The 19,665-nt window shown below is 34.2% G+C and overlaps 1 protein-coding gene across 1 annotated transcript in view; it reads left to right on the plus strand.

The window, feature by feature from the left end:
• Positions 1-597: 597 nt before the first annotated feature.
• LOC123670822 overlaps positions 598-19,665 on the plus strand; it is a 290,673-nt gene continuing 271,605 nt past the window's right edge. Inside the window, exon 1 of the mRNA XM_045604384.1 lies at positions 598-810. The gene's annotated coding sequence lies outside the window, so the exon portion shown is untranslated. The remainder of the gene's footprint in view (positions 811-19,665) is intronic.

Genomic DNA, 19,665 nt, shown 5'->3' on the forward strand with positions numbered 1-19,665 from the left:
CTATAAGCTAGGCTCACTATGAGCACTCATAAATAACTAACGCGACCTTGCCTTTATGGCCTTCTCGAAAACTGTGAAACTGCGATCGAGTTAATAATCGAAAGGCAAACCCCTGTCATCAGAAATCATGTAATAACATAACTCAGGATATAATTTATGTTTCATTCAACACGCCTGAAGGATTTATTGAATGTATGGGAGGCAGGGGTGACACAACTTTGACCCTCAATATCTACAAGCTGCTAGTGTTATTACCAATGGAACTGGTGTAGGTATTTCTTATTATAATTCAACAAAAAATTTAGTTGTTCATAGGAGCTCAATAATTTGAAAAATAATAAGTCAATTGTATAGATAGGTACGTAGGTACCACGTGTGCCGAAAATCCTTTTATACTCTTAGCGAATCTTCCGAGAAGTGGCGTGACCTCAAGCACCCCGAAAATCCATAGGAGGAAATTACATACACGTAAAAATCGAACCTATCTTCCACCTGCCTTCTGGGTACGCAAGGCAGTAGTGGGTACCATCGCAAAGAGCAGTACCCCACCACCCGGTACTTCTTAGGCCGTCGTTAAAGCAGGAAAAGAGGCAGTTCGTAGCTCGCCAAAGCATTTCTGTTGTGGTTGTGATCGCGAAAACAACGGCAAGGCCAAGGACATAGAATTGTAATACACAAGTGTCAGTGTCTCTTCTTACTCCAAGTACGGTCTTGATCATCAGGACCCGAAGGCCAGCCGAGATCGTCATCATCATCTTAGACGTCGTCGTCTTCTTCGGCTGAAATTGTTACGGGGGACCGTGTCATAAGGTAGGTGACGTTATTTCATGTCCTGGTGGTGCGTTGGGTCGTCGGCGCCACGGTGTAGCGGGTGGATACGCTGCCTAGACCCCGCGAATGCGATTATGTAAAAGTTACCGATAAATTTCTCTTACGCTCGCTGCGTTCGACCTTGTCCACCTCGTGAGGTTCACGATTCCGCGCTGCAGGTGTATTGAGGTCGTGCTGGCTCGATGCCTGGGTTTCGGCCGGTTCACGTCGATTTGAGCGCGAAAAAACTGATAGAATGGATCAGAATTGCAAGGAGTCTACTCGATTAAAATTCCTAGAGAAAATGAGATTTGGAAATATGTCTTTGAAAAACGGAAGGATACGAGCGCGAAAATTGAAGAAAAACGTTTAAAATAAAATAAGGATGCCATAAATTATATGCTATGGATATTATACAATTCAATTCCTCAAAAAAAAAAAATTAATATTCGATGAATATTTTTATTCACACAAAAATTACGAGAAACTCTGTGAGAATTGCATGGAAAACAAGTTAGTAATATAGAAGTTCATAATCAAAAAATGAACCCCAACTAGCTATACTTGAATCCAAGTTTTCATAAGAACATTTGATTATTCGATAACAATGGATTTTTGTTAAGGCATAATTAACCATAAACGAAATGTAACAATTTTCAATTCGGTCGAATAATTCCCGAAAAATACTAATTTCAAATTCTCCGGAATACGAATTTTCGAATGAACTCCGTCCTTGAAAAAATTAATATCTGCTTTTTTTTCGCTAAAGTTTTCAGTGACATGGAAATTTTCAGTGAATACATTACACAGAATTCGTGCTAAACGCTTTAAAAACGAACTCGAAAAGAAAATTTTCAGATAACTGCAATAAGGCAGGTAAAATACCTGGAAATGTAATGAAGAGTGAGAAAAATCCATTGAAAATCTCCGGAAAAATATAATCGATTCACAATATTTTCTCAAAAATACAAAATATCAAATCAGCTCAAATTCACACGAGAATAATTCATGAATATTTCAGAAAAATATACCAGAATCATAAGTACCTAGCGAAAGTTATATGATAATTTATTAGAAAAAAATAGACAATTCTTCTGAGTCATAAAAATTTTTTTATTATAATCTTTTCAAATTTTTTTTGCTTTATTTCGTATAAATCTCATTCATAATTCAACTTATCATATTCTGAAATTATACCCGAATTAAATTTTAAACTTTGAATCTAGCGAAAACGATGTCATTGCACGTTTAAAACCAAATCAAACCGATTTTTATTCGAAAACTTCAACGAAATTGAAATAAACTATTATTCAAGGATGAGTTTACTCTGCTACTCGGCAATTTCGATACGTTGGTTTTAAAACCCAAACAAAAACGTACGCAATGATTTATTTATTAATCCAACTCTCCGGAGTGTTCTCTTCGCTGAAGAATATGGCATTCGACCAAGGTCGTTCTGAACGAACACAAAAAAAGTTAAAATAGCAGCCCCGTTTGATGAGGAAACAACCAGTTACCACTCAGAATAAGTGCTCATCCAATTACACATAATATCTATATGGCTATAAATGCGAGGTATTCGAAAAAAACGCGTCTATATATAAAAACAGAATAAAACCTAAAAATCAACCGGTCTGGTGTACCTACCATACAATGTCTGGCTAAACGGGCGTCCCATTCAACCGCTATGAAAGGGTAGATAATTGCAAAAATTGAAATGAAAAATGTCATTCTAAACGTACAATAAAGTTTAACGCGATGGCCTATTGGAATTATGACATATATTTCCTCTGCTCGTTAGAGGGAATTTCTGTAATTATAGTTCTCGGGGACTGTTATAGAAATAGAACAAGATAAATCATCTCGAGAGGAGCAAAAACTGGCGCAGGAGAAAAAGGATTCGTTGCCGCAGTTGTGCATGGAGAATACCGCGGCAGATATCGATGAACGAGACAGATACTGCGTGGTGGTTGCTACTGTTGCACGTTAGATTCATTTATATATCAGATTTATCTGTTGAAAGAAATTTAATATCACATTACATATGATGGATTATAGTATTTCGCCTTATTTGTAAAATTCCAAATTGACGTTTTAAACACAATTTCCGATAATGTAAATCAGAGGAATTTTTTGCAGTATATCGATTCCTGCACAACGATGTAACTTCTGCGGTTCCATTCAATTCAGATCCCCATAAATAATTAATTTGATTTTTATTGACACGTTATTCAAAATTGTTGGATTCTTCCTTTCGTTTGATTTTCTGTTTTACTATTTGATGCTGACAAATTTTGATGAAGCGTTCAATTTCTGTCGTGAAATGTCCAAAACCATCATGGAAAATACTGCAAGTTTTAAACCATAGTTTATTATTTCTCCTTTATGCTGAAGGTCGTATAAAAAGTAACATACAGATTGGTGCACATAAAACAGTCTAGCCGGATGTTTGCGCAGGTGAAGTTTGTCCGAAAAATGCGGATAAAGGTCGATTTATACTACTTGATGCTTGGCTCCCCTCACTTCCAATGAAACGAATAAGTCGCAGAGATTTTATCGCTCAAAATAAAATCATACGTCTTATTTTATAAATTGGTTTCAGGGATACCTGCAACCGAGTATTTAGAAATTAAAACATTCTAACCCACCCTTTTGCATATACTCTGAGAGTATTGATTTCTGTGAAAGCTTATACTAATTCTATACAAAAAAATTTCAATTTCTATAATTATCCAATAAGAAACTACGAAAACTTATGTGTGCTTCACCATAGAACTAGTGAATTTTCCACATCCAAAATGTGAGGTGTAAGATTGTAACATCATCTTCCGACACTTATATTTAATATCAGTGATGAAAATTTTGAATCCAACATTAAAACTGTTGTCTAAGGCTTACTATATTATCGAAGATTACCTAAATGATGAGATATTTTAATCGTTACCTACATGTTAAGATATGATTTTATTGAAATTTTATTATTATATTTGTTGACTGGCCGTATGCATTATTTATACAGACATATGTCTGAAGGGACTAATAAAGATTATTATTAAACAAATATTGGAAGAAAAACTTCATATTCATACAACTTTAGTATCCCCGAGCGCTATTGAAAGAGTTACCACCTTGCTGGAGGGCTTGATCCTACAATATTGTGATTCCTTTAATTTTATAACTCTCGAACCATTGATACCAAAAGTTTGTGGTGAAAAATCGAAATATTAATTGTCCAAACACTTATGGTATACAATAAGTAAAGAAATGAGGTAGTAATTGCAGTCTATGACAGGCAAGGTTGAAATCGTATTTACTTCAACAAAATTGCTGTATCTGATTCGATGAAATTATTACAATTCTATACAATATCTTGCTCAAATATTCAAAACAAATTAATATTATAAGTGAGCAAATAACCAGATTAATTTTATCCGCATAATCAAAAAAAAAAACAACAGAAAGGAGTCTGCAGAACTATCAAGTTGAAATTGAAATATCAGTTAAACGAGGCCCACTTTATCTACTAACCTTCCAAACAAAAACTACTTGATATTTCTATAATATACCCCATAAATCTGTGTTTATTGACACTAATGAAGATTCATTTTATCTCTAGTTTCATAATTCACTATTCAAACCAGAATCATTAATAATCATAATGCATACTGGCTTATGAAGCCTTTAGTGGAGTAATAAAGATTGAAGTATTATTCACACCATTGGTTTTGGATCTAATGTTTTTTTTTCAGCTCACGAAATACTTATATAAAATTATTCACTTCTAGTTTCCGCTTTTTATCAGAGAAAGTTTTGGTTCTATACATGAGAATTGATTGGAATAATATTTCGGTACAATTCAATGTGTTCGATGACGAGTTACTTACTAAATCAAAAGCACTGCAGAACTTATAGCAATATTCGAACAATTTTCATCAGAGCTTTGAATATTCAAAAATTGAAAAAACTTAATCAAAAAATACCGATTTCTGTACAAAATAAGATGAATCCGAAGGAAGTTCTATTAGATGGGAACGTTTCTCTGAAAATGTTTAGTAAATAGGCGATTCAAAAGTTATCTGATAAAAAACAGACAATAATGAAGTTTGTCGAGTAAAAATAATATACCACAACTGAAATTTCGTAACCACAATCTATGAACCTATTAAATATTCACAAACTCAAACGAACTATCGTTCACTTTTGAATGCTATATTTTAAAATCAAAAAATGAACTGTTCCTCTTTTTTAAGGAATCATCATTTCATTTTGAATCAAACGAAACTAAACAAAATTTCTTCATATTAAAAATTCAATCTAATTTAAAAGCCTTTCCATATGCTGATGACTGAATGATTCCATAAAATATTCTCTCAACTAATAAATTCAGCTGTGAAACAACTTTTTTTCATTAATTTTCATTTCAAATGTGACTTTTATTACGAACTCCTAATAAAAGCCTTTGAATATTCGGCCACTAACGTATACTTAATGTGTCTCATAAAACGAACGATGATTAGTTGTCCCACAAAATCTTCGTTCACGATTGAAATATTAATCATTTCGGAACGCAAACGAGTTCAGGAAACACAGAATACTCCGAACCATTACACGCGGCAGACTCAACAGTCGGAAAACGCAGCAAAAACTTAACAAACCCATTTATAAACACTAAAATAAATAAACGCCATAACTCAAGACAAATATTCAATTATGCTCATCATAGAAAGAGATTCACAGTTCCTAACAGCCATTATCTCGAAGGAGGAAATGGAGAAGAGCCGACTGGACGAGTTTCTTAATAAAAACACCATCAACATACCCAAAGAATATATTTCAATATTTAATTACCGCGTGTTGCAACACTTTCTCGACTGTTCGTTCGAGACGGCCTTCAGGTGGGTGCACTGGAAGAGAAGGAAATCCAATTCCATTGGCGTTGGCAGAGGGGCAGGTTGGCCTCCCTCAAAAATATTTAATATTCGCGATTTAATTTGACTAAATGATTTATTCTTGCACCACAATGTTTATATTTTGTGATGCCCGATCATATGCTGTACACACGATAACTTTCACTTTATTGTTTTCCATTTCTTTTGGCAAAATCACGAAACTTGACACTTAACAATACTTGTTTCTATAGCAATGAAGTTATAATAAATATCTCCGAATTCACTAGACGATTTGAATGGAATATATAAAGGACAGTCGTAGGCCATTTTCCAGTACTTCTAATTCCCAAAATTTGTGAAACACGTTGGGAAAAATTATATTTTGAGTCTCTTTACTGGATGCATGAATATTCCCTGGGAAGCACTCGTTTTCAATAGTTTTTGTTCCTATTCATATTAAATACGTGTCAAATTTTCAATATTTCATTATTTTTGTGTTCATGTAAATATTAAATAACAATTCTTTCATTAAATAGTAACTTCTACATATTTTTCACCTAAAGTTAGTGATGAACAAAACCCATATATGTAAGGATGGGTAGTTAGGGATATTAACAACAAAAAGGAATGACAGCAATAAATTATTATTATTACTAGAAAATATTCATAGGTAGTGATTTGCTTACATCTGTTCGGTTGTTGAGTAATATTCCGAATGTATTGTATTTGTTCATTTCTGAGCCTTTTAAGCAGTTAAGGGTATAATTTTCAATTTGAAATGTGAAATTTCAAAATCATTGTTGGAATTATTTCATAGTTCTAATTGAAGGTTGAAAAATGTTAAATTTTTGTTGTTGTTCCGAACACTTTAAATGTTCCGATAATTCTTTCTTCAAAAGATCCCTCAGTCACTGTATGACAACTTATAGATCCTGATTTATAATTTTTTCATAAGGTCTTTATTATTTTCAATGAATATTGGAAATGATATTTAAAATGTTTTTTAAACAGGTTCTCAAAATTAATTTTGGATATGAGCCAATTTTTTCAGAAATACCTTCTGTGAAAATTATTGAAATATTTTCAAAATTCTTATTTTTGGATATATCGCATTCAAAGCAGTTTTAATTCATCAACAATTTATCTTTTAATTCTCTATAATATGCGTTATATCTTTATTTATGTTGAATTCAGCATTGTAATTCTCTGGATTTTAAAAAAGGTTAACTTATCTATAATAAATCTTGATAAATGAACAGCGCCATTGGAATAACATATAAAAAATCTTGAATACATTTCAATCAATTACACAAAAAGTACTCAATCATGAAAAAAATTTTCAGATATCGTAAAATTGAAGACGGTGAGAACCTCTTGTTAAAACATTTTTGAACCTCATTAAAAAACATAGAGACATTTTGAAAAAAGGTTATGCATCAGGAGTCCTTAAGTTTTATGAGATATTTCCAAGAAAGGACTAACGAACATTTGAAGTATTTTGTCAACAACAATAATTCAAGCTATTTATACATTTATACATCTATTAGAAGTATCATATAATTTCAACAATAATTTTGAAAGTTCACATATCAAAAATGAAAATTATATCATTACCTGCCCAAAAGCTTTAGAAATAAACAGACATAATTAAATTGACATATTGCTGAACCATCAAACAAATGACAAATCGCTGTTAAATATTTTCTAAAAATCATTTATTCATGTAATTCCCTCAGCCCTATGTTTTCAATATGTACCTATCCCGATAGATAAAAAAATTGTCCATCGCCAAGTTTAATTATTCAAAATGTATGAAATCTGAAAGAGCTACTGAGTAGCAAAAAAATTGTTATTTATTGTTATTTTTGATTCAATTTTCCGATCCTAAATTATGTAATGGTGCAAGATATTAATGAAATAGTCCAAATTTTCAATTATAAACTCAATTCATGTAGTGACAATCATTTTGAGAGATCAGAGCGTCCGCCAATGAAAAAATAAATATTAGTTTACTACTGTTAAGATAGCGAAACATAATTTTTCGTTTTTCCTTCAATACCAAGGAAGTTTTCACTTTAATTGAGTTTCCTTGTAACTAATCCCCTCCAAAAAAAAAATTATCCTCGCTACGCCATTGACTGCCGCCTTCGGTTAGCCGATGCACCGAAAGAAATGGAAATTCGAGACTCAATTTGGCGGCCAATGATATCAATTTTGAGGACCGCGGGTAAAAGTAGAGATGTGTAATTATCGTGGTCAGGACTGAGACGAGAACGATTTTGGTGGGCAGCACGGAGGTGGAGGAGGACGTCGACCTCGACGCCGAATTGCATTGGGAATCTTGTGGTTCTTTCGGAGTCACTACTCTGGGCGAATTTGCGGAGTTAAATGCGAAATTGATTCGAAGGAGTATTGCGGGAAAGTTCGAAATTGATTTTGTTTAGTTGGACCGGCCCTCGATGTCCACATTTGCTGATTATTTGTCTTCATGAGGTTTCTTTTTATGAAGATGCGGGGTCGTTTCGATGGCTAGATCGATCCAAGAGTCGTTTTCTTATTTCGTTGTGCTGGAAAAAGTCTCTAAAAGTATCAACATTTCTAGGTCTTTGCATTTCAGTTTTCCTCAATGCTAGTGGTGATCTGGTCATTCCAAAGAAGTTGGGAGTTTGGTTTTCTAAACAGCTTTCCCTGTTTGAAGATCTCATATATCCCAACCAAATGCTTGATTCATCAAAGGCTGCTTCTTTTCTTATGGGGCCAGTATGTGTAAGATTTAACTGAAGAAATGACAGCAATAAATGATTTTCAGAAAATATTTGAAAGATGTGAGTTGATCACGTCTATTTGGTCGTTGAGCAATATTCTTATATTATCATATATTTTTCTGAAGCTCTTGGGCAGGTAAGGGCATAATTGTTATTTTTCGATCTGTAAAATTTCGAAATAGTGGTTTGAAGTATGTCCTAGTTTCAATAGATGGTTGATTTATGTTGAATTTTTCTTGTTGTTCAAAAAACTCTTCAGATGGCATTATTACTTCCTTGGAATTATCTCCCAATCCCTACATAACAACTTATAGACTCCTTATTTATCCCCTTTTTTCGTAAAGTCCTCATTAATATCAATGAATTCCTTGAGGTTCAAATGTGTTTTGACAGAGGTTTTCTTTTGTTTTTCTTTCTTCGAAAATAATAAAAACATTACGGAAAAGAATGATAAATCAGCAGTCTATAAATTGACATGCAATGATTGCTCAAAGAAATATGTAGAACAAACAAAGAGATCATTACCAGAACTAATCAACGAACTAAACCAAAGTGTTCTCTTGAAACCATGAAAAATTCAGTATATTCCTACTATCATTGGAATTATGTCTTAATTTCAGTGGTTTTCAAATTGTCAGGAAAACAAAATGCCGATCGAATACATTCACCAAATCACTAGAAGTATTGTGTTTACGGACAGACAAAATAGAATACCACCACGTATTCGTCAATGGGTTGAACCTTATCGTTTGAAACTAGCCTTGGCTCAAAGTTAGAAAATTACAAACATCTTTTCTAATAATATCGAACGCTCAAAAGGTATAACATACACTCAAAAATAAAAATACACTGCCTGAGAAGCAGTTGTTTCCTGCAGTATTTATTTATTAGTTTTTTTCCTATAAACTGTGCTCGGATATATCTGAAATTCTTGATTCAATTATTTTAACCCAAATTATATTTTTTTCCATAGATCAAATTTATAATTATGAATTAGTTCCTGAAAAATAAGATAGTCGGCCAATAAAAACAATTTTTCGTATATCCAATACCAATATCAAAGACAATCGAACAAATATGATCTGCTGCTTATAGCTCAGAACCAACCAATACATTTCTGATAAATTTTGTGTTTCTGAAACATCATTCAGAGTTAGATAAAACAACCCATACTACAGATCTTCATTCATTTAACATTGACAATAATTCGCTTCACTCTAAACTAGAAGATACATCATATTGAAGAATAGAAGGCTGTAGCTTTAAAGTTCAACCCAGTGCCTATTATAAGTTTGGCAATACCCGAGCTGGTATCTGCTTCATATTTACAGATCTTAACGGAATGACATTTAGACATGAATGACTACGGTCATAACTCCTATCCGAGATGCCTGTACACCTGCAGTATAAAATATGAAGTAGGTATATCTGAAAAGTACTTACGTGGGTGATGATCTTAAGCCGTTAAATATAGGCATTAAAAACATGATAACCGCCTTCCTTGACAAAAACTTGCTGTAGTGAATAGTGAATTCCAGGAAACGAGTCAACGTATCATTTCGGAATACAGGGTGGGCTACGATCAAAGGTACACTGGACTTTTATAGTGAACGGAAGGTACGATTTTATTGATAATTTCGTTTCTTGGGAAGAAACGAATGCTCTATCGATCTAAAATATTTTTAGTACCTTAGTGTAGCCGCTTATATTTAAAAGTACTAACAACTTCGATATTTTAAATAGAACACCCTGTATATTAATACTTGTTGCGGTTTGTCATAGCCTCTTGGTTATTTATGTATCAACTCCCTTGTTCCTGTATCTAGGGGATTTCTAATAATTGATTGATTCACTTCTTTTTTTTTTTGAACTAAACATAGCTTCAATTAAACATTCATCAATTCGATAATTGGACTCATAGAAAGTTGAAATTTCAGGTTTGGATTACCAATATCCTGTATATCATTAATGTGTACTAATAAACATCTCTAATCATACGAGGTTGTTCAATTTCACAAGCTCATACGGGACATACTAAAAAGATAAAACGTTTCCTTCAAATGTAATGACCTGCAAATCATAAGATGTATTGCAAGAAAATGAAATTTCCTTTCAAACGATATATCATTTCCGTATAACTAAATTCTAAGGTTTCCTGATTGAAAATTGAAAGCAAGTTATCTCAATGACAATATAAAGATTAATTTGTTTTAGATATCCATGAAATGTCATGGAACTTGTGAATTACAATGTTTTGTGAAGTCTACCTTCGGTAGCACAGTGGTTTCGGAGACGGCTGTGATGCCGAAGGTACCGGGTTCGAATCCCGGCTAGGTCATGGATGTTGTACATGTCTGGTGGTGGACAATGCATTACTATATACTACGTGATTATGTGTACATAGCATGACTGCTGAGCACAAATAAAATAGAAAGAAAAAAAAAAATAAATGATTTGTGAAACATTGTTGAATTTAGTAACCAATATCTCATGGAAAATAATTCAAATGGAAAGCAATAAATGATATTCACAAGTTTTGATGAAATTGTTTACGAGTATTCTTCGCGGCCAATACGATCAAATTGCAGTAGGAATCAATGAACAATAGGAAATTTATACGCATTAGCCGTGAAGAATAAACAATTTCTTCAAAACTCCATTTGTGTAATTATTGCTTTCCATTCGAATCGTCTCTCAGATAAATATTCGTTGATAAATTCAACATTACTGTTCAATCGGTGTTGTTTTATGTCATTTCATGGATATCTAAAACAAAAGTATCCAAATATTGCCGTTGGAATGAAGACTTGCTTTTAATTAGGAAACCTCACAATTAAGGTGGAAATGTCAGTTTCATTCAATACATCATATATGATAATTTTATGATAAGAAGGACATTTCATTTGTAAAACGCACTTTGATTCGTTTCACTAAGGCTCCTTGAAGCCTATGATTTTGAAAAACCCTGCATGATTAAGGACGTATTACCCGTAAATCATACACGGAATATTGACAATCAATATCCGAAATTTCTCAGCTTTCTATGATTCCGTACCGAAGTGATGTTTGAATGAAGCTATATTCTGAACAAAAAAGGAGTAAATCAATCATCAATTACTCGAAAACCGCTAGAGATAGGGACAAGGAAGTATCCAAAAATAATGAAGGAGCTATGGCAAACCAAAAAATAATATACAGGGTGCTCCATTTGAAATATAGCAGTTTTTAGTACTTTTTGATATAAGTAGCAAAACCGCAGATCGCAAGAAACCAAATTTTCAATGAAATCGTACCTTCGGTTCTGCGTACAATTCCAGGGTACCAGCGACCGTAGCCCACCTGTATTCTGGCGCAAGATACAAAGTATACGATCTTGAATTTACTGCCGGTATGTAACGCATCGGTCGTTTTTTTTATCATTTACCGGACCGGTCCGAAAGTGGATCCTTATCACCAGAAGTGTTCCATCAACTATGCGACAATAACGGTCGGCAACTAAGCATTGTCGAAGTTTTTTTTTACGATTACTGTAAATTTATTCGCATTTTTCGCAGGCCCTACGATGACCGCGGAACCTCTTGGGCGAAATCTGTCGGTCTGTAGAGATCGGGCTCTTCGATTCGCTGAATAAATTTGAATTAATTTGTCGGAATGGAAGTTGATACGAGGGTACAGACGTTTCAGACGCGTTTCGAGGTTTTATGGTATGTTCGTGGGAAATTTGCGATATACGATGATGGCTTCGAGTTTTTTCAGGAATGGCCCCATAAAAAACAGAATTCGTGAAATATTTAGTGTGGTATGATAAATGGCCCAATTTGTTTGTCCCCTTCACGATAAAGTCGTATACAAATTTAAAAAACTACAATAACAGATTGTTCTATAGGTATATCCACAGAGTAATAAACATAGATAGAGGGAGCGTATATCATTTTCAGTAAGCAAATTTTGTCCCAACCATGAACTATCAAATTTGACATATCAGTGATACGATATTACACTCAATTCGCGAGTTTCTCCACAAAGAACTCACTTCTTATGTCCCATAGTGAATCAACGTTTCATATTAACTCAAAATATATTGGAATAAATACAAAAATATATCAGGAATTCAGAAAACAAACTTCAAACGCGCCAAACGACGTCAAACAACCGATGACACTAGTAGAGCAAAAGTTGCCAAACCTTGGATTTCAGCCGGTAGATACAGAAAATAATAAATATTCTTCTTATTATAAATTCGATTATTAGGAAAAATATCGGATTCCATATATCCAAATTTGCATATTTAATCACTCAAATAAATATATTTCATTCAATATAATATATATTCATAACGATATAGTGAAATTGTAGATTTTAAAATATATCATAGTCCGACAACGTAATCTAACCATCTTGGAGACATATAGAAATTAGGTATACTCCCCCTATCTATATTTATTACTCTATGGGTATAGCTGAAATTGCGTTACCTGCACTCATTTCAAATATTCCATTTCGACTGTAATTTGAAAATGTCAAATGACAAATTTCAAAGAAAAATATCCCAGTTTATTAACATTTAAATATTCCTATTTTCAATTTTTGTTTGTTTCTTCCTTCTTGAAGTTACAGTAGAATACCTGATCCCAACAGTAGTTAGCAACATAACACGATCAAATTTTTGTACTCATCCGCGAATGAATAATAATGACTATATAGAATTTCCGAATTATTTCAAATATCCACAACCATCACATGACTCAGATTCCCTGTGTCCCAGCATGAATGTATAGCCTCTAGACTTTCTTCTTCCGCGTAGGAATTTAGATTATCTTCATTATTGGTCAATAGATGTACATTATTGATAGCCTCACGTCAGGCAGTTAATTGAAATAAGATTTATTCACGCTGGTTACCGAAGAATCTGCGTATCTTAGGATGACTGGTCGATATGGGTTGCTCAGTGTCTTCAGCATCACTCAAGACTCAAGGCAAGAATCTGCAGCTTTGTATCATTATTAATTCATTATTTTAAGACGCAACTCATTGTTTCACTCTGATGACACTTATGGATGACATAATTTTTTGTTACTTTCCGATGAGTTTTGATCGCTTGATCTTCAAGTTCAGTGAGAATTTTAATCAGAATTTGAACATCAATATTACCTATTATTCGGAAGAAACAAACCAAATATTAAAGAATACGAAGACCATTCACAAAACCGTTCCCACATTAAACATTCGTTTGCAAATTGAGGCTGGGTCTCTCGTTCCGCTATATCGCCATCTAACGACCGATAAGCCAGGCTTATCTTTCTTCAAACAATGTTTATTGACCGTTGTCGAGAGTGCCAGCTGACCTGTATTGGCTTAGAGAAAAATGCCGCCTTGGTGGCAGGTTTTCACTCGGAAATACGTAATCTACCTTGAGTCCATAAAAGAAGATGGAACGGAGAGACGGGATTCCTCAATGTCCGTGGAAGGCTAGCTGACAATCGAGAACCAGCAGGTTGCAAAGCAGTTACACGAAGAAAATATATTTTATCCAATGAAAAAAATACATATTTGGTACGAAAAGTCATGAAATTTCATCAAAAGTAGAAAAAATATGAATTCCCAACTTTTATAATTATCATCTTGACATAAAAAAATGCTTCAGCTTCCAAGCTAAGAAAAAACTTAGGCCCGGAGTACGAAACCCTTTCATTCATAATTTTTTCGCGATTACCTAGCACTCTCAGAAAATAGTTGGAACTGAACTCTAAGCACTTCTCAAAAAATGGAAGAGAGTTATTTGCAATTTTAGTTTGCTTCTCCCGTCATACCCACGATTCCCAAATAATTACAAATCGGAAGAGTTTAACCCACTTCAAAGAGGTTCAAAATCCGAGTGTGTAGATCAGCGGATCTACAGAGCCCTGAATATTCTCTCTTAATATAGCTTATCTGGCAAAATCCAAAATACTTCTTTCGAATGGTTCAATTTTACGCTGACAAACTAAGCCATGTGATCTTATACGACTGAGATTCCCTTGAAGGTACCAGAATAAGCCTCAAAGCAGGATTTACTGAATATGCCATCAAAACATTCACTTTGTGACTACGAAATCTGGATTCTGAAATGCCTATTTCAGATGTTAACATAATGGAAGTTCAGTATTGGCAGAGTAAATCGGCTTAAAGTTCAACTTGCACCTTGTTAAAGACAATTTTTCGTACTGTTAACAAACTCTTTCATTTCAGGGAACTTGTGTCGGAAATACATCCATAGAAACAATGTTACTCAACCTAAACAGACTTGTCTTGACAGTTGACAGACAAAACAGCTGAATCATCATCATAACACTTTCAGTGTATAACACTCCCAATTTCAATAGGCTTCGACTTTTTGTCCTCCAAATATGTAACTCGACAAATAATTCGATGAAATCATATCTGAATCATAATCTCATGCGAAACATCATCGAAAAATGTTTACATATTTTCGCAACAATAAGATAAAAATGACATAAGAAATGTGATGATACCATAATGATGTCCTTGAATACCCTTGGAGGTATATAATAAGCCTATTGTTCCTATGGTTCTTCCTTAATCAGCGAAGGTCGAAATGAATTTAGGCACATGTTTCAGTCATAACATATAATTTACATACTGAAGCAGTGCATGAGTGGGATAAAGGTGCAGACGTTCTTCAAGCCTACACTATATTGTGTTGTGTCATTATCAAGAATAGGATTTGTTATGTTCCCTGCTATCCTCAGCTGCTTTGATATACCAAAAATATGAAAGAATTCTCATAATCCATCAATGTGAACAATTTTCACATTTTTTTTTTCGAATGGAAGAGATTCCTCGTTATCTTTTCGACACATGTCTTTTATGGTGAAGAAGCTGCATCTGCTACCGAATATCCCACAAAAACTGGACCATTCCCACCATAACGGATCCCCGAGGAAAATGAAACGGAACGAGTGTTAACTGTACTCTTCCGAACATTGTCAACGTTGAAGAGGCAAGAAAAAAAAAAGAGTAATTGATCGAATAAGTTTTTTGCCTCCGTCCACTGGACAAGACGTGATTTCGTGCAAGACGGCGGTCGGTTGCCGAAATTCTATTGTGATTTACCGTAAAACGAGCTTTTTTCATAGTACGTAGGCCAGCTAGAGATTGATTTGTTTCATTACTATCCGGTTCTTGTGTTAGGTTCGATTGTTTTTCATACGTTAAACTACATTATCCGGTCAAAGTTTTATTGGTTTGTTCACAGTTATTAGAGAGTAAAACGAACAACATGTAGAGGTTTGGGGTATCCCATTTTTTGAAGAAGATTTATTATTAACTTCTAATACTCTATCGAAAAAGTATCAGGACAACCAGGTTTAGGTCAATTTCAACACATTGATGTTTTTCATCACTTTATTTGAACAAGTTCCTTAAAAAAAAATTGAAAATTTAAATAATATAATAATAATATAATATCAGCACCAAATTTCAGTTCGATTGCAATGAGATAGGGATTTCGCCCATTTACAATATGTACCGGAATTAGATACAAGGAAAAACAAACGAAGGAGATTAACTGAATTTCGCTTAATTTGAAACTTTAATAGATTGTCTTGATAACCGTTCTTATTCAGACATTATGAAATGCCATTACTCAAATTCGAATTTGAAACGAATATCAGTTCGAGTGCCAACTAGTTATACTATACAGGATGTCAATGGGTATCAAACTTTGCTGCGAAAAGATGTGCAACCTGCAATTTCAGCCAAACCACACAAATATGCGGAAAATACGTAGCATATTTTACCGAGATTACATCATACTCTTCAGGATAAGGAAAATATACAAGAAGAGTGAAAGTCCAAATATGTTTATTCTATAAAACAAAACCAATGAAAAACAGATGATATACAAAAGAGATAAGTGCGATGATCCATGTTTTATTTCATTTGGTTGAATACTTTTTCCATTTTGTGAGAGACTGTGTTTCTTTTCAATTATTTTCTTTTCTCAAAAATTTCTCCATTTGCTGGGTTTTTCATTGTTTTCCTTTGTTATAGCGACATCTCTTCTGCGTAATGATTCAGGCTCCACTTTTATATTTGCCTGTAACGCTGGACACATTAACTTCCAGTGGTAAAGTAAAAATTTCCCGATCTGCACGGTGTTCCTACATTGGAGGTATAAATGAAAATGAGAGATTCCCCGAATAATTAAAAAAAAAAATTCTATAAACTTGGGTACGTAAACGCTTTGTTTTCGAGATATAGGGTGGTCAAGTTTGAATTTTTTCAAGTTTTTTTCTCATGGCATCTACACTTCACAAGATATTCCACTGAAATTTGGCTTATTCATTCCAATTCAGTCTTTGCATCATATGATATGGCAGTTTCAGTTAGAAATCTACAGGGTGATATTTTCTCTAGAACAGTGCCGGCTTTTTCCCCCAAAACTTTTTTGGTGGACCACTGGTAGTTTGACATAAAAAAAAAAATTATGTAGTACTAAACTTTTTGATTCCTTATAGGCTTGACAAATCTGCTACCGGTTTCGAGAAAAAATTTCAACAATTCTCTAGAAATCCTAAGAAGCTAAACTTCAATCATAAAATTCAATAAAGCTGTGATGTATAAATTGATTTTAATTTTAGGTGCTTGTATTCCGATTTGTAGTAATACTTCAAAAAAATTCAAATCTGACCAATACAAGACGCGCGGTGCCAAATAGACGTAGGGAATGTCTAAACGCTAACAGTTCCCTTGACTGTAATCGTATTAGACGCATTAACTGCAGCGTTAAACGCGATCAAATTTCCGTCTGAGGCGTCCGTAGGCCTTTGCTTGTCAGCACGCAACCACCTCAACTTGATGCATGTTCCCTGATCCTCGAGACAGCAGTCGCACTCTGGCCATCTCGGGTGATAACCGCCAATTTCTGCGGAATCCGTTTCTTTTCCAGAATGGCCTGACATTTATTTCCGCGAGATTGCAGTCGAATCGGATTCCTGCCCGATGTAGGCATCCGTCATAAGAACATATTGATGGCGAGCGTAAGTCGACGTGGCTCTCGAAAACCCCGGGTGAAAAAAAATACCTAGCTTATAGATAGAATATTGATGAGTTTCGATGCATGCTGGCCATTCTAGGAATTGCGGTACCGTTCTCACTTTCAGCAGAATGGGATGAGCGTTCTTCGTGGTTTCCTTGTGAAGGGAATGTGGTATGGTATAGGTCGATATGAAATATTTAGAATTTTTTTTACCTCTTTCTAATATTGGTTATGAAGTTGCAGTTATTGACTATAGGATTGAAAGGTCAATAATGACTAATGACTCTATAGCTCCATAAGATAAATATGGTTATTTCAGTTGAAAGGTAGCAACTCTAATTGAAGAGTTGGTCTTGGCAATTTGGAACTTTTTTATATACCTTTTAGGTGTGAACTACGAGTTAGCATGAGAAACTTTGTTTCTGATATTCATCACAATCGGAGATTCCAGGTTATTCACGTTTTTCTATAATAGAGGATCAACCTACATTGAAAGACGTAAAACACGAAGTTTCCTTCTACCCGATCTGAACATCCATACCGATTCATTAAAATCGGATAAAAAATTTAAAAGTTGAGGCTATCACAAAAATATGTTATTCGACAAATCCCTAGAAAACCGTTGACCATATTAACAAATTTTTGAGTAGCCTAGGCTCATTTCGCTAAAATTCAGAACTAGCTTCTTAAAAATATACATCGGAGGCATTTGCGTAGCAATTCCACTATAGCTTTAAATTCAGCTTGCATTAGAGGCATGCATTTCTTTACATAGAGCTGGGGGAATTCCCCGAATCTTCCCCTTTGCGTCCAGGTGAACCTCATGCCTCTAAACTTTATTTTTTATCTGCTGCAATATTTATTCTATTATTCTCCTAGCTCACAGAATAGTTCATCAGGCTCAATGGTTGTTACCTTCGATATGATTTTTGCTTGCTCATTGTAATTAAGTAGAGGCGTAACTGAATTTTAATGAATTGCATTTGGTTACGGTGGTCCTATTGAAGTATCCTCCGAAATCTCCAGTCCTCACAGCACTTAATTGATATTGTTGAGACAAAATCAATTGTATAGAGTTCAATTCAATACAATGTGAGAAGAAAGAAATGCTGAAGGGCATAGACTTGCAGAATATAGAATTCCAGAATTCTAGCAAGGATCAAGAAAGATAATGTTAAAATGAACCAATAATCATTTTACTGTTCTTCTTAATGGCCATGACAAATCGTACCTTTTTACGGTTTATAACTTTCTTATTGCTTTCAAAATGATTACTTTTAACCAAGTTATTATTTTTCTTGATCTAACCGCTTTTTCAACCCTTGTTGTCCCATCTGTGATTTATGCATTCCTCATCGGTATAAGTTACCTCATGTTTTGGTTTTTTTCAATTCTGCAGTTGTCAAAGAACTGAACTGATTTGTTCGCATCCAAAAAATAGTCTGTGCTGTGTTGTAATATTTATCGTGTGTAATTCAAATTTCAATGAGAAATAAAAAGGAAGAATAATTCTGTTGTAGGCGGAATTTGTATTAAAATTCCAAAAAAAAGTATTGTTTCTAGTTCAATGGAAACATTATAAGAGTTGTGGTTGAAAAATTGCACTAGTTAGGCTGAAAATCTGCCAGATAGAGCGTTGACTCAAAACAACAAAACATCTCAGAATTTTTACTTGGCCCTATATTAGATCTCTGTAATGCCTGTGAACCAGACAGGACAGCAGCAGATGGATACTGAGAACATTACAATGGAGATATTGTGAAACTAAGAGAAGTAGAGGCAGATCCAAAAGAAGATGGGTAGACGATATCCGAGAGATGGTAGGTAGAAACTGGTTGAGTCAGGCCAGAGATAGACAAATGTGGGAGAATGTGGAGGAGGCCTTCATTCAGGAGTGGATGTTAGGGAGCTCTGGTAGAAAAAGAATGCCTGTAAATGCGGTGAGCTCCGAGAGAAGATCTTCAACAACGAAGAAGTTGAAAATTTGGCTCAAATGGACAATATGGGTCAGGATCAGGAAAGATAGCCAGATAATACGTACATAAGGAAATTGATTCTGTGATAGAAAGGTTGGCGAATATGATGAAGAGATTTGTGAAATTGGTGTTGAAAAAACCACAAAGGACAAACTTCATTACGAGAAAATTATTTCATTCTCACT

This window comes from Harmonia axyridis, chromosome 1 (genome assembly GCF_914767665.1).
Source record: "Harmonia axyridis chromosome 1, icHarAxyr1.1, whole genome shotgun sequence".
Lineage (NCBI taxonomy): Eukaryota > Metazoa > Arthropoda > Insecta > Coleoptera > Coccinellidae > Harmonia > Harmonia axyridis.